The sequence below is a fragment of the Oncorhynchus keta genome, chromosome 6, assembly GCF_023373465.1.
Source record: "Oncorhynchus keta strain PuntledgeMale-10-30-2019 chromosome 6, Oket_V2, whole genome shotgun sequence".
In the NCBI taxonomy this organism is placed as follows: domain Eukaryota; kingdom Metazoa; phylum Chordata; class Actinopteri; order Salmoniformes; family Salmonidae; genus Oncorhynchus; species Oncorhynchus keta.
Window position 1 is genome coordinate 42,781,506 of NC_068426.1, and position 21,137 is coordinate 42,802,642.

The 21,137-nt window shown below is 37.2% G+C and overlaps 23 non-coding genes across 23 annotated transcripts; all 23 read left to right on the forward strand.

Annotated features, from left to right (window-relative positions):
• The first annotated feature begins 75 nt into the window (after positions 1-75).
• trnar-ucg (transfer RNA arginine (anticodon UCG)) lies at positions 76-148 on the forward strand. Its single transcript has one exon. It is a non-coding gene; the product is annotated as a tRNA-Arg (tRNA).
• A 1,547-nt stretch (positions 149-1,695) lies between these two features.
• trnar-ucg (transfer RNA arginine (anticodon UCG)) lies at positions 1,696-1,768 on the forward strand. Its single transcript has one exon. It is a non-coding gene; the product is annotated as a tRNA-Arg (tRNA).
• A 1,268-nt stretch (positions 1,769-3,036) lies between these two features.
• On the forward strand, positions 3,037-3,109 carry trnar-ucg (transfer RNA arginine (anticodon UCG)). Its single transcript has one exon. It is a non-coding gene; the product is annotated as a tRNA-Arg (tRNA).
• Positions 3,110-3,670: 561 nt separating this feature from the next.
• trnar-ucg (transfer RNA arginine (anticodon UCG)) lies at positions 3,671-3,743 on the forward strand. The gene has a single exon. It is a non-coding gene; the product is annotated as a tRNA-Arg (tRNA).
• Positions 3,744-4,978: 1,235 nt separating this feature from the next.
• On the forward strand, positions 4,979-5,051 carry trnar-ucg (transfer RNA arginine (anticodon UCG)). Its single transcript has one exon. It is a non-coding gene; the product is annotated as a tRNA-Arg (tRNA).
• A 1,189-nt stretch (positions 5,052-6,240) lies between these two features.
• On the forward strand, positions 6,241-6,313 carry trnar-ucg (transfer RNA arginine (anticodon UCG)). Its single transcript has one exon. It is a non-coding gene; the product is annotated as a tRNA-Arg (tRNA).
• Positions 6,314-7,184: 871 nt separating this feature from the next.
• On the forward strand, positions 7,185-7,257 carry trnar-ucg (transfer RNA arginine (anticodon UCG)). Its single transcript has one exon. It is a non-coding gene; the product is annotated as a tRNA-Arg (tRNA).
• A 1,481-nt stretch (positions 7,258-8,738) lies between these two features.
• trnar-ucg (transfer RNA arginine (anticodon UCG)) lies at positions 8,739-8,811 on the forward strand. Its single transcript has one exon. It is a non-coding gene; the product is annotated as a tRNA-Arg (tRNA).
• A 1,548-nt stretch (positions 8,812-10,359) lies between these two features.
• Positions 10,360-10,432, forward strand: trnar-ucg (transfer RNA arginine (anticodon UCG)). The gene has a single exon. It is a non-coding gene; the product is annotated as a tRNA-Arg (tRNA).
• A 553-nt stretch (positions 10,433-10,985) lies between these two features.
• trnar-ucg (transfer RNA arginine (anticodon UCG)) lies at positions 10,986-11,058 on the forward strand. Its single transcript has one exon. It is a non-coding gene; the product is annotated as a tRNA-Arg (tRNA).
• Positions 11,059-11,612: 554 nt separating this feature from the next.
• trnar-ucg (transfer RNA arginine (anticodon UCG)) lies at positions 11,613-11,685 on the forward strand. The gene has a single exon. It is a non-coding gene; the product is annotated as a tRNA-Arg (tRNA).
• A 580-nt stretch (positions 11,686-12,265) lies between these two features.
• On the forward strand, positions 12,266-12,338 carry trnar-ucg (transfer RNA arginine (anticodon UCG)). The gene has a single exon. It is a non-coding gene; the product is annotated as a tRNA-Arg (tRNA).
• A 1,256-nt stretch (positions 12,339-13,594) lies between these two features.
• trnar-ucg (transfer RNA arginine (anticodon UCG)) lies at positions 13,595-13,667 on the forward strand. Its single transcript has one exon. It is a non-coding gene; the product is annotated as a tRNA-Arg (tRNA).
• A 919-nt stretch (positions 13,668-14,586) lies between these two features.
• On the forward strand, positions 14,587-14,659 carry trnar-ucg (transfer RNA arginine (anticodon UCG)). The gene has a single exon. It is a non-coding gene; the product is annotated as a tRNA-Arg (tRNA).
• Positions 14,660-14,937: 278 nt separating this feature from the next.
• On the forward strand, positions 14,938-15,010 carry trnar-ucg (transfer RNA arginine (anticodon UCG)). The gene has a single exon. It is a non-coding gene; the product is annotated as a tRNA-Arg (tRNA).
• Positions 15,011-15,929: 919 nt separating this feature from the next.
• Positions 15,930-16,002, forward strand: trnar-ucg (transfer RNA arginine (anticodon UCG)). Its single transcript has one exon. It is a non-coding gene; the product is annotated as a tRNA-Arg (tRNA).
• Positions 16,003-16,285: 283 nt separating this feature from the next.
• Positions 16,286-16,358, forward strand: trnar-ucg (transfer RNA arginine (anticodon UCG)). Its single transcript has one exon. It is a non-coding gene; the product is annotated as a tRNA-Arg (tRNA).
• Positions 16,359-17,265: 907 nt separating this feature from the next.
• On the forward strand, positions 17,266-17,338 carry trnar-ucg (transfer RNA arginine (anticodon UCG)). The gene has a single exon. It is a non-coding gene; the product is annotated as a tRNA-Arg (tRNA).
• A 277-nt stretch (positions 17,339-17,615) lies between these two features.
• Positions 17,616-17,688, forward strand: trnar-ucg (transfer RNA arginine (anticodon UCG)). The gene has a single exon. It is a non-coding gene; the product is annotated as a tRNA-Arg (tRNA).
• A 918-nt stretch (positions 17,689-18,606) lies between these two features.
• Positions 18,607-18,679, forward strand: trnar-ucg (transfer RNA arginine (anticodon UCG)). The gene has a single exon. It is a non-coding gene; the product is annotated as a tRNA-Arg (tRNA).
• Positions 18,680-18,957: 278 nt separating this feature from the next.
• Positions 18,958-19,030, forward strand: trnar-ucg (transfer RNA arginine (anticodon UCG)). The gene has a single exon. It is a non-coding gene; the product is annotated as a tRNA-Arg (tRNA).
• A 919-nt stretch (positions 19,031-19,949) lies between these two features.
• trnar-ucg (transfer RNA arginine (anticodon UCG)) lies at positions 19,950-20,022 on the forward strand. The gene has a single exon. It is a non-coding gene; the product is annotated as a tRNA-Arg (tRNA).
• A 549-nt stretch (positions 20,023-20,571) lies between these two features.
• On the forward strand, positions 20,572-20,644 carry trnar-ucg (transfer RNA arginine (anticodon UCG)). The gene has a single exon. It is a non-coding gene; the product is annotated as a tRNA-Arg (tRNA).
• The last annotated feature ends 493 nt before the right edge of the window (positions 20,645-21,137 follow it).

Genomic DNA, 21,137 nt, shown 5'->3' on the forward strand with positions numbered 1-21,137 from the left:
TCGGACAGGTTCACAATTTGATGTCTATGTTGCATAGCAAAGTCTCTATGATGTCAAATAGGGATATATCAGATAGACTGCGTGGCCTAATGGATAAGGCGTCTGACTTCGAATCAGAAGATTGAGGGTTCAAGTCCCTTCGTGGTCGTTTAATTTCATAAGCTCAGCTAATTTGAACATGTTTGCAATTTCCCGAAATAAGGGAAATCTTGTTGCTTTGAAAAGCTTAGACATTGTTATTCATCTTTAATAATCTAATATTACAAGGCCTGAGAATTATTGTGTCTGATTCTGCATCGCAAGATTGAGGGAAAAGGTCTCTTCTTACTTGTTAAATATAACTAGCTTTCCTCAGTCGGACAGGTTCACAACTTTGATGTCTACTGTTGCATAACAAAGTCTCTATGATGTCAAATAGGGTCGTTTAATTTCATTAGCTCAGCTAATTCGTACATGTTTGCAATTTCCCTAAATAAGGCATTGGTCTTGTTGCTTTGAAAAGCTTGGACATTGTTGTTCAACTTTAATAATCTAAGACTGCAAGGCCTGAGAATTATTGTGTCTGAATCTGCATCGCAAGATTGAAGGAAAGAGTATCTTTGTACTTGTTAAAAATCACTCGCTTTCCTCATTCGGACAGGTTCACAATTTGATGTCTATTGTTGCATAGCAAAGTCTCTATGATGTCAAATAGGGATATATCAGATAGACTGCGTGGCCTAATGGATAAGGCGTCTGACTTCGAATCAGAAGATTGAGGTTCGAGTCCCTTTGTGGTCTTTAATTTCATAAGCTCAGCTAATTTGAACATGTTTGCAATTTCCCGAAATAAGGCTATTGGTCTTGTTGCTTTGAAAAGCTTGGACATTTTTGTTCACTTTAATAATCTAAGACTGAAAGGCCTGAGAAATATTGTGTCTGATTCGGCATCGCAAGATTGAGGGACATAGTCTTTTCGTACTTGTAAAATATCACTTGCTTTCCTCATTCGGATAGGTTCACAATTTTGATGTCTGTTGTTGCTAAGCAACGTCTGTTTGATGTCATATCGGAGAATATGGAGTAGAAGGTGTTGCCTCGTGGATAAGGCGTCTTACTTCGAAACAGAAAATTGAGGTTTTGAAGCATTTTCGTGGTCGTTTAATGTCATTAAATCAGCAAATATGGACATGTTTGCAATTTCCCGAAATAAGGGAAATCTTGTTGCTTTGAAAAGCTAAGACATTATTATTCATCTTTAATAATCTAAGACTGCAAGGCCTGAGAATTATTGTGTCTGATTCGATCATCGCAAGATTGAGGGAAATATCTTACTTGTTAAATATCACTTGCTTTCCTCATTCGGACAGGTTCACAACTTTGATGTCTACTGTTGCATAGCAAAGTCTCTATGATGTCAAATAGGGTCGTTTAATTTCATTAGCTCAGCTAATTCGTACATGTTTGCAATTTCCCTAAATAAGGCATTGGTCTTGTTGCTTTGAAAAGCTTGGACATTGTTGTTCAACTTTAATAATCTAAGACTGCAAGGCCTGAGAATTATTGTGTCTGAATCTGCATCGCAAGATTGAAGGAAAGAGTATCTTTGTACTTGTTAAAAATCACTCGCTTTCCTCATTCGGACAGGGTCACAACTTTGATGTCTACTGTTGCATTGCAGAGTCTCTATGATGTCAAATAGGGATATATCAGATAGACTGCGTGGCCTAATGGATAAGGCGTCTGACTTCGAATCAGAAGATTGAGGGTTCGAGTCCCTTTGTGGTCGTTTAATTTCATTAGCTCAGCTAATTTGAACATGTTTGCAATTTCCCGAAATAAGCTATTGGTCTTGTTGCTTTGAAAAGCTTGGACATTTTTGTTCGACTTTAATAATCTAAGACTGAAAGGCCTGAGAAATATTGTGTCTGATTCGGCATCGCAAGATTGAGGGACATAGTCTTTTCGTACTTGTAAAATATCACTTGCTTTCCTCATTCGGATAGGTTCACAATTTTGATGTCTGTTGTTGCTAAGCAACGTCTGTTTGATGTCATATCGGAGAATATGGAGTAGAAGGTGTTGCCTCGTGGATAAGGCGTCTTACTTCGAAACAGAAAATTGAGGTTTTGAAGCATTTTCGTGGTCGTTTAATGTCATTAAATCAGCAAATATGGACATGTTTGCAATTTCCCGAAATAAGGGAAATCTTGTTGCTTTGAAAAGCTAAGACATTATTATTCATCTTTAATAATCTAAGACTGCAAGGCCTGAGAATTATTGTGTCTGATTCGGCATCGCAAGATTGAGGGAAATATCTTACTTGTTAAATATCACTTGCTTTCCTCATTCGGACAGGTTCACAACTTTGATGTCTACTGTTGCATAGCAAAGTCTCTATGATGTCAAATAGGGTCGTTTAATTTCATTAGCTCAGCTAATTCGTACATGTTTGCAATTTCCCTAAATAAGGCATTGGTCTTGTTGCTTTGAAAAGCTTGGACATTGTTGTTCAACTTTAATAATCTAAGACTGCAAGGCCTGAGAATTATTGTGTCTGAATCTGCATCGCAAGATTGAAGGAAAGAGTATCTTTGTACTTGTTAAAAATCACTCGCTTTCCTCATTCGGACAGGGTCACAACTTTGATGTCTACTGTTGCATAGCAGAGTCTCTATGATGTCAAATAGGGATGTATCACATAGACTGCGTGGCCTAATGGATAAGGTGTCTGACTTCACAAGATTGAGGGTTCGAGTCCCTTGGTGGTCATTTAATTTCATAAGCTCAGCTAATTTGAACATTTTTGCAATTTCCCGAAATAAGGCATTGGTCTTGTTGCTTTGAAAAGCTTGGACATTGTTGTTCAACTTTCATAATCGAAGACTGCAAGGCCTGAGAATTATTGTGTCTGAATCTGCATCGCAAGATTGAAGGAAAGAGTATCTTTGTACTTGTTAAAAATCACTCGCTTTCCTCATTCGGACAGGTTCACAATTTGATGTCTATTGTTGCATAGCAAAGTCTCTATGATGTCAAATAGGGATATATCAGATAGACTGCGTGGCCTAATGGATAAGGCGTCTGACTTCGAATCAGAAGATTGAGGGTTCGAGTCCCTTCGTGGTCGTTTAATTTCATAAGCTCAGCTAATTTGAACATTTTTGCAATTTCCCGAAATAAGGGAAATCTTGTTGCTTTGAAAAGCTAAGACATTGTTATTCATCTTTAATAATCTAATATTGCAAGGCCTGACAATTATTGTGTCTGATTCTGCATCGCAAGATTGAGGGAAAAGGTCTCTTCTTACTTGTTAAATATCACTAGCTTTCCTCAGTCGGACAGGTTCACAACTTTGATGTCTACTGTTGCATAGCAAAGTCTCTATGATGTCAAATAGGGTCGTTTAATTTTATTAGCTCAGCTAATTTGAACATGTTTACAATTTCCCGAAATAAGGCATTGGTCTTGTTGCTTTGAAAAGCTTGGACATTGTTGTTCAACTTTCATAATCGAAGACTGCAAGGCCTGAGAATTATTGTGTCTGAATCTGCATCGCAAGATTGAAGGAAAGAGTATCTTTGTACTTGTTAAAAATCACTCGCTTTACTCATTCGGACAGGGTCACAACTTTGATGTCTACTGTTGCATAGCAGAGTCTCTATGATGTCAAATAGGGATATATCAGATAGACTGCGTGGCCTAATGGATAAGGCATCTGACTTCGAATCAGAAGATTGAGGGTTCGAGTCCCTTTGTGGTCGTTTAATTTCATAAGCTTAGCTAATTTGAACATTTTTGCAATTTCCCGAAATAAGCTATTGGTCTTGTTGCTTTGAAAAGCTTGGACATTTTTGTTCGACTTTAATAATCTAAGACTGAAAGGCCTGAGAAATATTGTGTCTGATTCGGCATCGCAAGATTGAGGGACATAGTCTTTTCGTACTTGTAAAATATCACTTGCTTTCCTCATTCGGATAGGTTCACAATTTTGATGTCTGTTGTTGCGAAGCAACGTCTGTTTGATGTCATATCAGAGAATATGGAGTAGAAGGTGTTGCCTCGTGGATAAGGCGTCTTACTTTGAAACAGAAAATTTAGGTTTTGAATCATTTTCGTGTTCGTTTAATGTCATTAAATCAGCTAATATGGACATGTTTGCAATTTCCTAAATAAGGCATTGGTCTTGTTGCTTTGAAAAGCTTGGACATTGTTGTTCAACTTTCATAATCGAAGACTGCAAGGCCTGAGAATTATGTTGTCTGAATCTGCATCGCAAGATTGAAGGAAAGAGTATCTTTGTACTTGTTAAAAATCACTCGCTTTCCTCATTCGGACAGGTTCACAATTTGATGTCTATTGTTGCATAGCAACGGCGTGGCCTAATGGATAAGGCGTCTGACTTCGAATCAGAAGATTGAGGTTTTGAAGCATTTTCGTGGTCGTTTAATGTCATTAAATCAGCAAATATGGACATGTTTGCAATTTCCCGAAATAAGGGAAATCTTGTTGCTTTGAAAAGCTAAGACATTGTTATTCATCTTTAATAATCTAAGACTGCAAGGCCTGAGAATTATTGTGTCTGATTCGGCATCGCAAGATTGAGGGAAATATCTTACTTGTTAAATATCACTTGCTTTCCTCATTCGGACAGGTTCACAACTTTGATGTCTACTGTTGCATAGCAAAGTCTCTATGATGTCAAATAGGGTCGTTTAATTTCATTAGCTCAGCTAATTTGAACATGTTTACAATTTCCCGAAATAAGGCATTGGTCTTGTTGCTTTGAAAAGCTTGGACATTTTTGTTCAACTTTAATAATCTAAGACTGAAAGGCCTGAGAAATATTGTGTCTGATTCGGCATCGCAAGATTGAGGGAAAGAGTAACTTTGTACTTGTTAAAAATCACTCGCTTTCCACATTCGGACAGGTTCACAATTTGATGTCTATTGTTGCATAGCAAAGTCTCTATGATGTCAAATAGGGATATATCAGATAGACTGCGTGGCCTAATGGATAAGGCGTCTGACTTCGAATCAGAAGATTGAGTGTTCAAGTCCCTTCGTGGTCGTTTTATTTCATAAGCTCAGCTAATTTGAACATGTTTGCAATTTCCCGAAATAAGGGAAATCTCGTTGCTTTGAAAAGCTAAGACATTGTTATTCATCTTTAATAATCTAATATTGCAAGGCCTGAGAATTATTGTGTCTGATTCGGCATCGCAAGATTGAGGGAAAAGGTCTCTTCTTACTTGTTAAATATCACTAGCTTTCCTCATTCGGACAGGGTCACAACTTTGATGTCTACTGTTGCATAGCAAAGTCTCTATGATGTCAAATAGGGATGTATCACATAGACTGCGTGGTCTAATGGATAAAGCTTCGGACTTCACAAGATTGATGGTTCGAGTCCCTTCGTGGTCATTTAATTTCATAAGCTCAGCTAATTTGAACATTTTTGCAATTTCCCGAAATAAGGCATTGGTCTTGTTGCTTTGAAAAGCTTGGACATTGTTGTTCAACTTTCATAATCGAAGACTGCAAGGCCTGAGAATTATTGTGACTAAATCTGCATCGCAAGATTGAAGGAAATAGTATCTTTGTACTTGTTAAAAATCACTCGCTTTCCTCATTCGGACAGGTTCACAATTTGATGTCTATTGTTGCATAGCAAAGTCTCTATGATGTCAAATAGGGTCGTTTAATTTCATTAGCTCAGCTAATTCGTACATGTTTGCAATTTCCCTAAATAAGGCATTGGTCTTGTTGCTTTGAAAAGCTTGGACATTGTTGTTCAACTTTAATAATCTAAGACTGCAAGGCCTGAGAATTATTGTGTCTGAATCTGCATCGCAAGATTGAAGGAAAGAGTATCTTTGTACTTGTTAAAAATCACTCGCTTTCCTCATTCGGACAGGTTCACAATTTGATGTCTATTGTTGCATAGCAAAGTCTCTATGATGTCAAATAGGGTCGTTTAATTTCATTAGCTCAGCTAATTCGTACATGTTTGCAATTTCCCTAAATAAGGCATTGGACTTGTTGCTTTGAAAAGCTTGGACATTGTTGTTCATCTTTCATAATCGAAGACTGCAAGGCCTGAGAATTATTGTGTCTGAATCTGCATCGCAAGATTGAAGGAAAGAGTAACTTTGTACTTGTTAAAAATCACTCGCTTTCCACATTCGGACAGGTTCACAATTTGATGTCTATTGTTGCATAGCAAAGTCTCTATGATGTCAAATAGGGATATATCAGATAGACTGCGTGGCCTAATGGATAAGGCGTCTGACTTCGAATCAGAAGATTGAGTGTTCAAGTCCCTTCGTGGTCGTTTTATTTCATAAGCTCAGCTAATTTGAACATGTTTGCAATTTCCCGAAATAAGGGAAATCTCGTTGCTTTGAAAAGCTAAGACATTGTTATTCATCTTTAATAATCTAATATTGCAAGGCCTGAGAATTATTGTGTCTGATTCGCATCGCAAGATTGAGGGAAATATCTTTCTTACTTGTTAAATATCACTAGCTTTCCTCATTCGGACAGGTTCACAACTTTGATGTCTACTGTTGCATAGCAAAGTCTCTATGATGTCAAATAGGGATATATCAGATAGACTGCGTGGCCTAATGGATAAAGCGTTATTTAATTTCATAAGCTCAGCTAATTTGAACATTTTTGCAATTTCCCGAAATAAGGCATTGGTCTTGTTGCTTTGAAAAGCTTGGACATTGTTGTTCAACTTTAATAATCTAAGACTGCAAGGCCTGAGAATTATTGTGTCTGAATCTGCATCGCAAGATTGAAGGAAAGAGTATCTTTGTACTTGTTAAAAATCACTCGCTTTCCTCATTCGGACAGGTTCACAATTTGATGTCTATTGTTGCATAGCAAAGTCTCTATGATGTCAAATAGGGTCGTTTAATTTCATTAGCTCAGCTAATTCGTACATGTTTGCAATTTCCCTAAATAAGGCATTGGTCTTGTTGCTTTGAAAAGCTTGGACATTGTTGTTCAACTTTAATAATCTAAGACTGCAAGGCCTGAGAATTATTGTGTCTGAATCTGCATCGCAAGATTGAAGGAAAGAGTATCTTTGTACTTGTTAAAAATCACTCGCTTTCCTCATTCGGACAGGTTCACAATTTGATGTCTATTGTTGCATAGCAAAGTCTCTATGATGTCAAATAGGGATATATCAGTTAGACTGCGTGGCCTAATGGATAAGGCGTCTGACTTCGAATCAGAAGATTGAGGGTTTGAGTCCCTTCGTGGTCGTTTAATTTCATAAACTCAGCTAATTTGAACATGTTTGCAATTTCCCAAAATAAGGGAAATCTTGTGAAATAGTCATTGTTTAATTTCATTAAATATCACTTGCTTTCCTCATTCGGACAGGTTCAAACTTTGATGTCTACTGTTTAGCAAAGTCTCTATGATGTCAAATAGGGTCGTTTAATTTCATAAGCTCAGCTAATTTGAAAATGTTTGCAATTTCCCGAAATAAGGGTAATCTTGTTGCTTTGAAAAGCTAAGACATTGTTATTCATCTTTAATAATCTAATATTGCAAGGCCTGAGAAATATTGTGTCTGATTCGGCATCGCAAGATTGAGGGACATAGTCTTTTCGTACTTGTAAAATATCACTTGCTTTCCTCATTCGGATAGGTTCACAATTTTGATGTCTGTTGTTGCGAAGCAACGTCTGTTTGATGTCATATCGGAGAATATGGAGTAGAAGGTGTTGCCTCGTGGATAAGGCGTCTTACTTCGAAACAGAAAATTGAGGTTTTGAAGCATTTTCGTGGTCGTTTAATGTCATTAAATCAGCAAATATGGACATGTTTGCAATTTCCCGAAATAAGGGAAATCTTGTTTGCTTTGAAAAGCTTGACATTGTTATTCATCTTTAATAATCTAAGACTGCAAGGCCTGAGAATTATTGTGTCTGATTCTGCATCGCAAGATTGAGGGAAATATCTTTTACTTGTTAAATATCACTAGCTTTCCTCATTCGGACAGGTTCACAACTTTGATGTCTACTGTTGCATAGCAAAGTCTCTATGATGTCAAATAGGGATATATCAGATAGACTGTTTAATTTTCGAGTCCCTTTGTGGTCATTTAATTTCATCAGCTCAGCTAATTTGAACATGTTTGCAATTTCCCGAAATAAGGCATTGGTCTTGTTGCTTTGAAAAGCTTGGACATTTTTGTTCATCTTTAATAATCTAAGACTGCAAGGCCTGAGAAATATTGTGTCTGATTCGGCATCGCAAGATTGAGGGACATAGTCTTTTGTACTTGTAAAATATCACTAGCTTTCCTCATTCGGACAGGTTCACAATTTTGATGTCTGTTGTTGCATAAGCAAAGTCTCTTGATGTCAAATATGGAGTAGAAGGTGTTGCCTCGTGGATAAGGCGTCTTACTTTGAAACAGAAAATTGAGGTTTTGAATCATTTTCGTGTTCGTTTAATGTCATTAAATCAGCTAATTGGACATGTTTGCAATTTCCCGAAATAAGGCATTGGTCTTGTTGCTTTGAAAAGCTTGGACATTGTTGTTCATCTTTAATAATCTAAGACTGCAAGGCCTGAGAATTATTGTGTCTGAATCTGCATCGCAAGATTGAAGGAAAGAGTATCTTTGTACTTGTTAAAAATCACTCGCTTTCCTCATTCGGACAGGTTCACAATTTGATGTCTATTGTTGCATAGCAAAGTCTCTATGATGTCAAATAGGGATATATCAGATAGACTGCGTGGCCTAATGGATAAGGCGTCTGACTTCGAATCAGAAGATTGAGGGTTCGAGTCCCTTCGTGGTCGTTTAATTTCATAAGCTCAGCTAATTTGAACATGTTTGCAATTTCCCGAAATAAGGGAAATCTTGTTGCTTTGAAAAGCTAAGACATTGTTATTCATCTTTAATAATCTAATATTGCAAGGCCTGAGAATTATTGTGTCTGATTCGGCATCGCAAGATTGAGGGAAATATCTTACTTGTTAAATATCACTAGCTTTCCTCATTCGGACAGGTTCACAACTTTGATGTCTACTGTTGCATAGCAAAGTCTCTATGATGTCAAATAGGGTCGTTTAATTTCATTAGCTCAGCTAATTCGTACATGTTTGCAATTTCCCTAAATAAGGCATTGGTCTTGTTGCTTTGAAAAGCTTGGACATTGTTGTTCAACTTTAATAATCTAAGACTGCAAGGCCTGAGAATTATTGTGTCTGAATCTGCATCGCAAGATTGAAGGAAAGAGTATCTTTGTACTTGTTAAAAATCACTCGCTTTCCTCATTCGGACAGGTTCACAATTTGATGTCTATTGTTGCATAGCAAAGTCTCTATGATGTCAAATAGGGATATTTCAGATAGACTGCGTGGCCTAATGGATAAGGCGTCTGACTTCAAATCAGAAGATTGAGGGTTCGAGTCCCTTTGTGGTCGTTTAATTGCATAAGCTTAGCTAATTTGAACATGTTTGCAATTTCCCGAAATAAGGCATTGGTCTTGTTGCTTTGAAAAGCTTGGACATTTTTGTTCGACTTTAATAATCTTAAGACTGAAAGGCCAGAGAAATATTGTGTCTGATTCGGCATCGCGAGATTGAGGGACATAGTCTTTTCGTACTTGTAAAATATCACTAGCTTTCCTCATTCGGATAGGTTCACAATTTTGATGTCTGTTGTTGCTAAGCAACGTCTGTTTGATGTCATATCGGAGAATATGGAGTAGAAGGTGTTGCCTCGTGGATAAGGCGTCTTACTTCGAAACAGAAAATTGAGGTTTTGAAGCATTTTCGTGGTCGTTTAATGTCATTAAATCAGCAAATATGGACATGTTTGCAATTTCCCGAAATAAGGGAAATCTTGTTGCTTTGAAAAGCTAAGACATTGTTATTCATCTTTAATAATCTAAGACTGCAAGGCCTGAGAATTATTGTGTCTGATTCGGCATCGCAAGATTGAGGGAAAAGGTCTCTTCTTACTTGTTAAATATCACTAGCTTTCCTCATTCGGACAGGTTCACAACTTTGATGTCTACTGTTGCATAGCAAAGTCTCTATGATGTCAAATAGGGTCGTTTATTTTCATTAGCTCAGCTAATTCGTACATGTTTGCAATTTCCCTAAATAAGGCATTGGTCTTGTTGCTTTGAAAAGCTTGGACATTGTTGTTCAACTTTAATAATCTAAGACTGCAAGGCCTGAGAATTATTGTGTCTGAATCTGCATCGCAAGATTGAAGGAAAGAGTATCTTTGTACTTGTTAAAAATCACTCGCTTTCCTCATTCGGACAGGTTCACAATTTGATGTCTATTGTTGCATAGCAAAGTCTCTATGATGTCAAATAGGGATATATCAGATAGACTGCGTGGCCTAATGGATAAGGCGTCTGACTTCGAATCAGAAGATTGAGGGTTCGAGTCCCTTCGTGGTCGTTTAATTTCATAAGCTCAGCTAATTTGAACATGTTTGCAATTTCCCGAAATAAGGGAAATCTTGTTGCTTTGAAAAGCTAAGACATTGTTATTCATCTTTAATAATCTAATATTGCAAGGCCTGAGAATTATTGTGTCTGATTCGGCATCGCAAGATTGAGGGAAATATCTTACTTGTTAAATATCACTAGCTTTCCTCATTCGGACAGGTTCACAACTTTGATGTCTACTGTTGCATAGCAAAGTCTCTATGATGTCAAATAGGGTCGTTTAATTTCATTAGCTCAGCTAATTTGACATGTTTGCAATTTCCCTAAATAAGGCATTGGTCTTGTTGCTTTGAAAAGCTTGGACATTGTTGTTCAACTTTAATAATCTAAGACTGCAAGGCCTGAGAATTATTGTGTCTGAATCTGCATCGCAAGATTGAAGGAAAGAGTATCTTTGTACTTGTTAAAAATCACTCGCTTTCCTCATTCGGACAGGTTCACAATTTGATGTCTATTGTTGCATAGCAAAGTCTCTATGATGTCAAATAGGGATATATCAGATAGACTGCGTGGCCTAATGGATAAGGCGTCTGACTTCGAATCAGAAGATTGAGGGTTCGAGTCCCTTCGTGGTCGTTTAATTTCATAAGCTCAGCTAATTTGAACATGTTTGCAATTTCCCGAAATAAGGGAAATCTTGTTGCTTTGAAAAGCTAAGACATTGTTATTCATCTTTAATAATCTAATATTGCAAGGCCTGAGAATTATTGTGTCTGATTCGGCATCGCAAGATTGAGGGAAATATCTTACTTGTTAAATATCACTAGCTTTCCTCATTCGGACAGGTTCACAACTTTGATGTCTACTGTTGCATAGCAAAGTCTCTATGATGTCAAATAGGGTCGTTTAATTTCATTAGCTCAGCTAATTTGTACATGTTTGCAATTTCCCTAAATAAGGCATTGGTCTTGTTGCTTTGAAAAGCTTGGACATTGTTGTTCAACTTTAATAATCTAAGACTGCAAGGCCTGAGAATTATTGTGTCTGAATCTGCATCGCAAGATTGAAGGAAAGAGTATCTTTGTACTTGTTAAAAATCACTCGCTTTCCTCATTCGGACAGGTTCACAATTTGATGTCTATTGTTGCATAGCAAAGTCTCTATGATGTCAAATAGGGATATATCAGATAGACTGCGTGGCCTAATGGATAAGGCGTCTGACTTCGAATCAGAAGATTGAGGGTTCGAGTCCCTTCGTGGTCGTTTAATTTCATAAGCTCAGCTAATTTGAACATGTTTGCAATTTCCCGAAATAAGGGAAATCTTGTTTCTTTGAAAAGCTAAGACATTGTTATTCATCTTTAATAATCTAAGACTGCAAGGCCTGAGAATTATTGTGTCTGATTCGGCATCGCAAGATTGAGGGAAATATCTTACTTGTTAAATATCACTTGCTTTCCTCATTCGGACAGGTTCACAACTTTGATGTCTATTGTTGATGTCTACTGTTGCATAGCAAAGTCTCTATGATGTCAAATTGAGGTTTTGAGTCCCTTCGTTTAATTTCATTAGCTCAGCTAATTTGAACATGTTTGCAATTTCCCTAAATAAGGCATTGGTCTTGTTGCTTTGAAAAGCTTGGACATTGTTGTTCAACTTTAATAATCTAAGACTGCAAGGCCTGAGAATTATTGTGTCTGAATCTGCATCGCAAGATTGAAGGAAAGAGTATCTTTGTACTTGTTAAAAATCACTCGCTTTCCTCATTCGGACAGGTTCACAATTTGATGTCTATTGTTGCATAGCAAAGTCTCTATGATGTCAAATAGGGATATATCAGATAGACTGCGTGGCCTAATGGATAAGGCGTCTGACTTCGAATCAGAAGATTGAGGGTTCGAGTCCCTTCGTGGTCGTTTAATTTCATAAGCTCAGCTAATTTGAACATGTTTGCAATTTCCCGAAATAAGGGAAATCTTGTTGCTTTGAAAAGCTAAGACATTGTTATTCATCTTTAATAATCTAATATTGCAAGGCCTGAGAATTATTGTGTCTGATTCGGCATCGCAAGATTGAGGGAAATATCTTACTTGTTAAATATCACTAGCTTTCCTCATTCGGACAGGTTCACAACTTTGATGTCTACTGTTGCATAGCAAAGTCTCTATGATGTCAAATAGGGTCGTTTAATTTCATTAGCTCAGCTAATTTGTACATGTTTGCAATTTCCCTAAATAAGGCATTGGTCTTGTTGCTTTGAAAAGCTTGGACATTGTTGTTCAACTTTAATAATCTAAGACTGCAAGGCCTGAGAATTATTGTGTCTGAATCTGCATCGCAAGATTGAAGGAAAGAGTATCTTTGTACTTGTTAAAAATCACTCGCTTTCCTCATTCGGACAGGTTCACAATTTGATGTCTATTGTTGCATAGCAAAGTCTCTATGATGTCAAATAGGGATATATCAGATAGACTGCGTGGCCTAATGGATAAGGCGTCTGACTTCGAATCAGAAGATTGAGGATTTGAGTCCCTTCGTGGTCGTTTAATTTCATAAGCTCAGCTAATTTGAACATGTTTGCAATTTCCCGAAATAAGGGAAATCTTGTTTCTTTGAAAAGCTAAGACATTGTTATTCATCTTTAATAATCTAAGACTGCAAGGCCTGAGAATTATTGTGTCTGAATTCTGCATCGCAAGATTGAAGGAAAGAGTATCTTTGTACTTGTTAAAAATCACTAGCTTTCCTCATTCGGACAGGTTCACAACTTTGATGTCTATTGTTGCATAGCAAAGTCTCTATGATGTCAAATAGGGATATATCAGATAGACTGCAATGGATAAGGCGTCTGACTTAATCAGAAGATTGAGGGTTCGAGTCCCTTCGTGGTCGTTTAATTTCATAAGCTCAGCTAATTTGAACATGTTTGCAATTTCCCGAAATAAGGCAAATCTTGTTGCTTTGAAAAGCTTGGACATTGTTATTCATCTTTAATAATCTAAGACTGCAAGGCCTGAGAATTATTGTGTCTGATTCTGCATCGCAAGATTGAAGGAAAGAGTCTTTGTACTTGTTAAAATCACTAGCTTTCCTCATTCGGACAGGTTCACAATTTGATGTCTATTGTTGCATAGCAAAGTCTCTATGATGTCAAATAGGGATATATCAGATAGACTGCGTGGCCTAATGGATAAGGCGTCTGACTTCGAATCAGAAGATTGAGGGTTCGAGTCCCTTCGTGGTCGTTTAATTTCATAAGCTCAGCTAATTTGAACATGTTTGCAATTTCCCGAAATAAGGGAAATCTTGTTGCTTTGAAAAGCTAAGACATTGTTATTCATCTTTAATAATCTAATATTGCAAGGCCTGAGAATTATTGTGTCTGATTCTGCATCGCAAGATTGAGGGAAAAGGTCTCTTCTTACTTGTTAAATATCACTAGCTTTCCTCAGTCGGACAGGTTCACAACTTTGATGTCTACTGTTGCATAGCAAAGTCTCTATGATGTCAAATAGGGTCGTTTAATTTTATTAGCTCAGCTAATTTGAACATGTTTGCAATTTCCCGAAATAAGGCATTGGTCTTGTTGCTTTGAAAAGCTTGGACATTTTTGTTCAACTTTAATAATCTAAGACTGAAAGGCCTGAGAAATATTGTGTCTGATTCGGCATCGCAAGATTGAGGGACATAGTCTTTTCGTACTTGTAAAATATCACTTGCTTTCCTCATTCGGATAGGTTCACAATTTTGATGTCTGTTGTTGCGAAGCAACGTCTGTTTGATGTCATATCGGAGAATATGGAGTAGAAGGTGTTGCCTCGTGGATAAGGCGTCTTACTTTGAAACAGAAAATTGAGGTTTTGAATCATTTTCGTGTTCGTTTAATGTCATTAAATCAGCTAATATGGACATGTTTGCAATTTCCTAAATAAGGCATTGGTCTTGTTGCTTTGAAAAGCTTGGACATTGTTGTTCAACTTTCATAATCGAAGACTGCAAGGCCTGAGAATTATTGTGTCTGAATCTGCATCGCAAGATTGAAGGAAAGAGTATCTTTGTACTTGTTAAAAATCACTCGCTTTCCTCATTCGGACAGGTTCACAATTTGATGTCTATTGTTGCATAGCAAAGTCTCTATGATGTCAAATAGGGATATATCAGATAGACTGCGTGGCCTAATGGATAAGGCGTCTGACTTCGAATCAGAAGATTGAGGGTTCGAGTCCCTTCGTGGTCGTTTAATTTCATAAGCTCAGCTAATTTGAACATTTTTGCAATTTCCCGAAATAAGGGAAATCTTGTTGCTTTGAAAAGCTAAGACATTGTTATTCATCTTTAATAATCTAATATTGCAAGGCCTGAGAATTATTGTGTCTGATTCTGCATCGCAAGATTGAGGGAAATATCTTACTTGTTAAATATCACTAGCTTTCCTCATTCGGACAGGTTCACAACTTTGATGTCTACTGTTGCATAGCAAAGTCTCTATGATGTCAAATAGGGATATATCAGATAGACTGCGTGGCCTAATGGATAAGGCGTCTGACTTCGAATCAGAAGATTGAGGGTTCGAGTCCCTTCGTGGTCGTTTAATTTCATAAGCTCAGCTAATTTGAACATGTTTGCAATTTCCCGAAATAAGGGAAATCTTGTTGCTTTGAAAAGCTAAGACTTTGTTATTCATCTTTAATAATCTAATATTGCAAGGCCTGAGAATTATTGTGTCTGATTCTGCATCGCAAGATTGAGGGAAAAGGTCTCTTCTTACTTGTTAAATATCACTAGCTTTCCTCAGTCGGACAGGTTCACAACTTTGATGTCTACTGTTGCATAGCAAAGTCTCTATGATGTCAAATAGGGTCGTTTAATTTTATTAGCTCAGCTAATTTGAACATGTTTGCAATTTCCCGAAATAAGGCATTGGTCTTGTTGCTTTGAAAAGCTTGGACATTTTTGTTCAACTTTAATAATCTAAGACTGAAAGGCCTGAGAAATATTGTGTCTGATTCGGCATCGCAAGATTGAGGGACATAGTCTTTTCGTACTTGTAAAATATCACTTGCTTTCCTCATTCGGATAGGTTCACAATTTTGATGTCTGTTGTTGCGAAGCAACGTCTGTTTGATGTCATATCGGAGAATATGGAGTAGAAGGTGTTGCCTCGTGGATAAGGCGTCTTACTTTGAAACAGAAAATTGAGGTTTTGAATCATTTTCGTGTTCGTTTAATGTCATTAAATCAGCTAATATGGACATGTTTGCAATTTCCTAAATAAGGCATTGGTCTTGTTGCTTTGAAAAGCTTGGACATTGTTGTTCAACTTTCATAATCGAAGACTGCAAGGCCTGAGAATTATTGTGTCTGAATCTGCATCGCAAGATTGAAGGAAAGAGTATCTTTGTACTTGTTAAAAATCACTCGCTTTCCTCATTCGGACAGGTTCACAATTTGATGTCTATTGTTGCATAGCAAAGTCTCTATGATGTCAAATAGGGATATATCAGATAGACTGCGTGGCCTAATGGATAAGGCGTCTGACTTCGAATCAGAAGATTGAGGGTTCGAGTCCCTTCGTGGTCGTTTAATTTCATAAGCTCAGCTAATTTGAACATTTTTGCAATTTCCCGAAATAAGGGAAATCTTGTTGCTTTGAAAAGCTAAGACATTGTTATTCATCTTTAATAATCTAATATTGCAAGGCCTGAGAATTATTGTGTCTGAATCTGCATCGCAAGATTGAAGGAAAGAGTATCTTTGTACTTGTTAAAAATCACTCGCTTTCCTCATTCGGACAGGTTCACAATTTGATGTCTATTGTTGCATAGCAAAGTCTCTATGATGTCAAATAGGGATATATCAGATAGACTGCGTGGCCTAATGGATAAGGCGTCTGACTTCGAATCAGAAGATTGAGGGTTCGAGTCCCTTCGTGGTCGTTTAATTTCATAAGCTCAGCTAATTTGAACATGTTTGCAATTTCCCGAAATAAGGGAAATCTTGTTGCTTTGAAAAGCTAAGACTTTGTTATTCATCTTTAATAATCTAATATTGCAAGGCCTGAGAATTATTGTGTCTGATTCTGCATCGCAAGATTGAGGGAAAAGGTCTCTTCTTACTTGTTAAATATCACTAGCTTTCCTCAGTCGGACAGGTTCACAACTTTGTTGCATAGCAAAGTCTCTATGATGTCAAATAGGGTCGTTTAATTTTATTAGCTCAGCTAATTTGAACATGTTTGCAATTTCCCGAAATAAGGCATTGGTCTTGTTGCTTTGAAAAGCTTGGACATTTTTGTTCAACTTTAATAATCGAAGACTGAAAGGCCTGAGAAATATTGTGTCTAATTCGGCATCGCAAGATTGAGGGACATAGTCTTTTCGTACTTGTAAAATATCACTTGCTTTCCTCATTCGGATAGGTTCACAATTTTGATGTCTGTTGTTGCGAAGCAACGTCTGTTTGATGTCATATCGGAGAATATGGAGTAGAAGGTGTTGCCTCGTGGATAAGGCGTCTTACTTTGAAACAGAAAATTGAGGTTTTGAATCATTTTCGTGTTCGTTTAATGTCATTAAATCAGCTAATATGGACATGTTTGCAATTTCCTAAATAAGGCATTGGTCTTGTTGCTTTGAAAAGCTTGGACATTGTTGTTCAACTCATAATCGAAGACTGCAAGGCCTGAGAATTATTGTGTCTGAATCTGCATCGCAAGATTGAAGGAAAGAGTATCTTTGTACTTGTTAAAAATCACTCGCTTTCCTCATTCGGACAGGTTCACAATTTGATGTCTATTGTTGCATAGCAAAGTCTCTATGATGTCAAATAGGGATATATCAGATAGACTGCGTGGCCTAATGGATAAGGCGTCTGACTTCGAATCAGAAGATTGAGGGTTCGAGTCCCTTCGTGGTCGTTTAATTTCATAAGCTCAGCTAATTTGAACATTTTTGCAATTTCCCGAAATAAGGGAAATCTTGTTGCTTTGAAAAGCTAAGACATTGTTATTCATCTTTAATAATCTAATATTGCAAGGCCTGAGAATTATTGTGTCTGATTCGCATCGCAAGATTGAGGGAAATATCTTACTTGTTAAATATCACTAGCTTTCCTCATTCGGACAGGTTCACAACTTTGATGTCTACTGTTGCATAGCAAAGTCTCTATGATGTCAAATAGGGATATATCAGATAGACTGCGTGGCCTAATGGATAAGGCGTCTGACTTCGAATCAGAAGATTGAGGGTTCGAGTCCCTTCGTGGTCGTTTAATTTCATAAGCTCAGCTAATTTGAACATGTTTGCAATTTCCCGAAATAAGGGAAATCTTGTTGCTTTGAAAAGCTCAGACTTTGTTATTCATCTTTAATAATCTAATATTGCAAGGCCTGAGAATTATTGTGTCTGATTCTGCATCGCAAGATTGAGGGAAAAGGTCTCTTCTTACTTGTTAAATATCACTAGCTTTCCTCAGTCGGACAGGTTCACAACTTTGATGTCTACTGTTGCATAGCAAAGTCTCTATGATGTCAAATAGGGTCGTTTAATTTTATTAGCTCAGCTAATTTGAACATGTTTGCAATTTCCCGAAATAAGGCATTGGTCTTGTTGCTTTGAAAAGCTTGGACATTTTTGTTCAACTTTAATAATCTAAGACTGAAGGCCTGAGAAATATTGTGTCTGATTCGGCATCGCAAGATTGAGGGACATAGTCTTTTCGTACTTGTAAAATATCACTTGCTTTCCTCATTCGGATAGGTTCACAATTTTGATGTCTGTTGTTGCGAAGCAACGTCTGTTTGATGTCATATCGGAGAATATGGAGTAGAAGGTGTTGCCTCGTGGATAAGGCGTCTTACTTTGAAACAGAAAATTGAGGTTTTGAATCATTTTCGTGTTCGTTTAATGTCATTAAATCAGCTAATATGGACATGTTTGCAATTTCCTAAATAAGGCATTGGTCTTGTTGCTTTGAAAAGCTTGGACATTGTTGTTCAACTTTCATAATCGAAGACTGCAAGGCCTGAGAATTATTGTGTCTGAATCTGCATCGCAAGATTGAAGGAAAGAGTATCTTTGTACTTGTTAAAAATCACTCGCTTTCCTCATTCGGACAGGTTCACAATTTGATGTCTATTGTTGCATAGCAAAGTCTCTATGATGTCAAATAGGGATATATCAGATAGACTGCGTGGCCTAATGGATAAGGCGTCTGACTTCGAATCAGAAGATTGAGGGTTCGAGTCCCTTCGTGGTCGTTTAATTTCATAAGCTCAGCTAATTTGAACATTTTTGCAATTTCCCGAAATAAGGGAAATCTTGTTGCTTTGAAAAGCTAAGACATTGTTATTCATCTTTAATAATCTAATATTGCAAGGCCTGAGAATTATTGTGTCTGATTCGGCATCGCAAGATTGAGGGAAATATCTTACTTGTTAAATATCACTAGCTTTCCTCATTCGGACAGGTTCACAACTTTGATGTCTACTGTTGCATAGCAAAGTCTCTATGATGTCAAATAGGGATATATCAGATAGACTGCGTGGCCTAATGGATAAGGCGTCTGACTTCGAATCAGAAGATTGAGGGTTCGAGTCCCTTCGTGGTCGTTTAATTTCATAAGCTCAGCTAATTTGAACATGTTTGCAATTTCCCGAAATAAGGGAAATCTTGTTGCTTTGAAAAGCTAAGACTTTGTTATTCATCTTTAATAATCTAATATTGCAAGGCCTGAGAATTATTGTGTCTGATTCTGCATCGCAAGATTGAGGGAAAAGGTCTCTTCTTACTTGTTAAATATCACTAGCTTTCCTCAGTCGGACAGGTTCACAACTTTGATGTCTACTGTTGCATAGCAAAGTCTCTATGATGTCAAATAGGGTCGTTTAATTTTATTAGCTCAGCTAATTTGAACATGTTTGCAATTTCCCGAAATAAGGCATTGGTCTTGTTGCTTTGAAAAGCTTGGACATTTTTGTTCAACTTTAATAATCTAAGACTGAAAGGCCTGAGAAATATTGTGTCTGATTCGGCATCGCAAGATTGAGGGACATAGTCTTTTCGTACTTGTAAAATATCACTTGCTTTCCTCATTCGGATAGGTTCACAATTTTGATGTCTGTTGTTGCGAAGCAACGTCTGTTTGATGTCATATCGGAGAATATGGAGTAGAAGGTGTTGCCTCGTGGATAAGGCGTCTTACTTTGAAACAGAAAATTGAGGTTTTGAATCATTTTCGTGTTCGTTTAATGTCATTAAATCAGCTAATATGGACATGTTTGCAATTTCCTAAATAAGGCATTGGTCTTGTTGCTTTGAAAAGCTTGGACATTGTTGTTCAACTTTCATAATCGAAGACTGCAAGGCCTGAGAATTATTGTGTCTGAATCTGCATCGCAAGATTGAAGGAAAGAGTATCTTTGTACTTGTTAAAAATCACTCGCTTTCCTCATTCGGACAGGTTCACAATTTGATGTCTATTGTTGCATAGCAAAGTCTCTATGATGTCAAATAGGGATATATCAGATAGACTGCGTGGCCTAATGGATAAGGCGTCTGACTTCGAATCAGAAGATTGAGGGTTCGAGTCCCTTCGTGGTCGTTTAATTTCATAAGCTCAGCTAATTTGAACATTTTTGCAATTTCCCGAAATAAGGGAAATCTTGTTGCTTTGAAAAGCTAAGACATTGTTATTCATCTTTAATAATCTAATATTGCAAGGCCTGAGAATTATTGTGTCTGATTCTGCATCGCAAGATTGAGGGAAATATCTTACTTGTTAAATATCACTAGCTTTCCTCATTCGGACAGGTTCACAACTTTGATGTCTACTGTTGCATAGCAAAGTCTCTATGATGTCAAATAGGGTCGTTTAATTTCATTAGCTCAGCTAATTTGTACATGTTTGCAATTTCCCTAAATAAGGCATTGGTCTTGTTGCTTTGAAAAGCTTGGACATTGTTATTCATCTTTAATAATCTAATATTGCAAGGCCTGAGAATTATTGTGTCTGATTCGGCATCGCAAGATTGAGGGAAATATCTTACTTGTTAAATATCACTAGCTTTCCTCATTCGGACAGGTTCACAACTTTGATGTCTACTGTTGCATAGGAAAGTCTCTATGATGTCAAATAGGGATATATCAGATAGACTGCGTGGCCTAATGGATAAGGCGTCTGACTTCGAATCAGAAGATTGAGGGTTCGAGTCCCTTCGTGGTCGTTTAATTTCATAAGCTCAGCTAATTTGAACATGTTTGCAATTTCCCGAAATAAGGGAAATCTTGTTGCTTTGAAAAGCTAAGACTTTGTTATTCATCTTTAATAATCTAATATTGCAAGGCCTGAGAATTATTGTGTCTGATTCTGCATCGCAAGATTGAGGGAAAAGGTCTCTTCTTACTTGTTAAATATCACTAGCTTTCCTCAGTCGGACAGGTTCACAACTTTGATGTCTACTGTTGCATAGCAAAGTCTCTATGATGTCAAATAGGGTCGTTTAATTTTATTAGCTCAGCTAATTTGAACATGTTTGCAATTTCCCGAAATAAGGCATTGGTCTTGTTGCTTTGAAAAGCTTGGACATTTTTGTTCAACTTTAATAATCTAAGACTGAAAGGCCTGAGAAATATTGTGTCTGATTCGGCATCGCAAGATTGAGGGACATAGTCTTTTCGTACTTGTAAAATATCACTTGCTTTCCTCATTCGGATAGG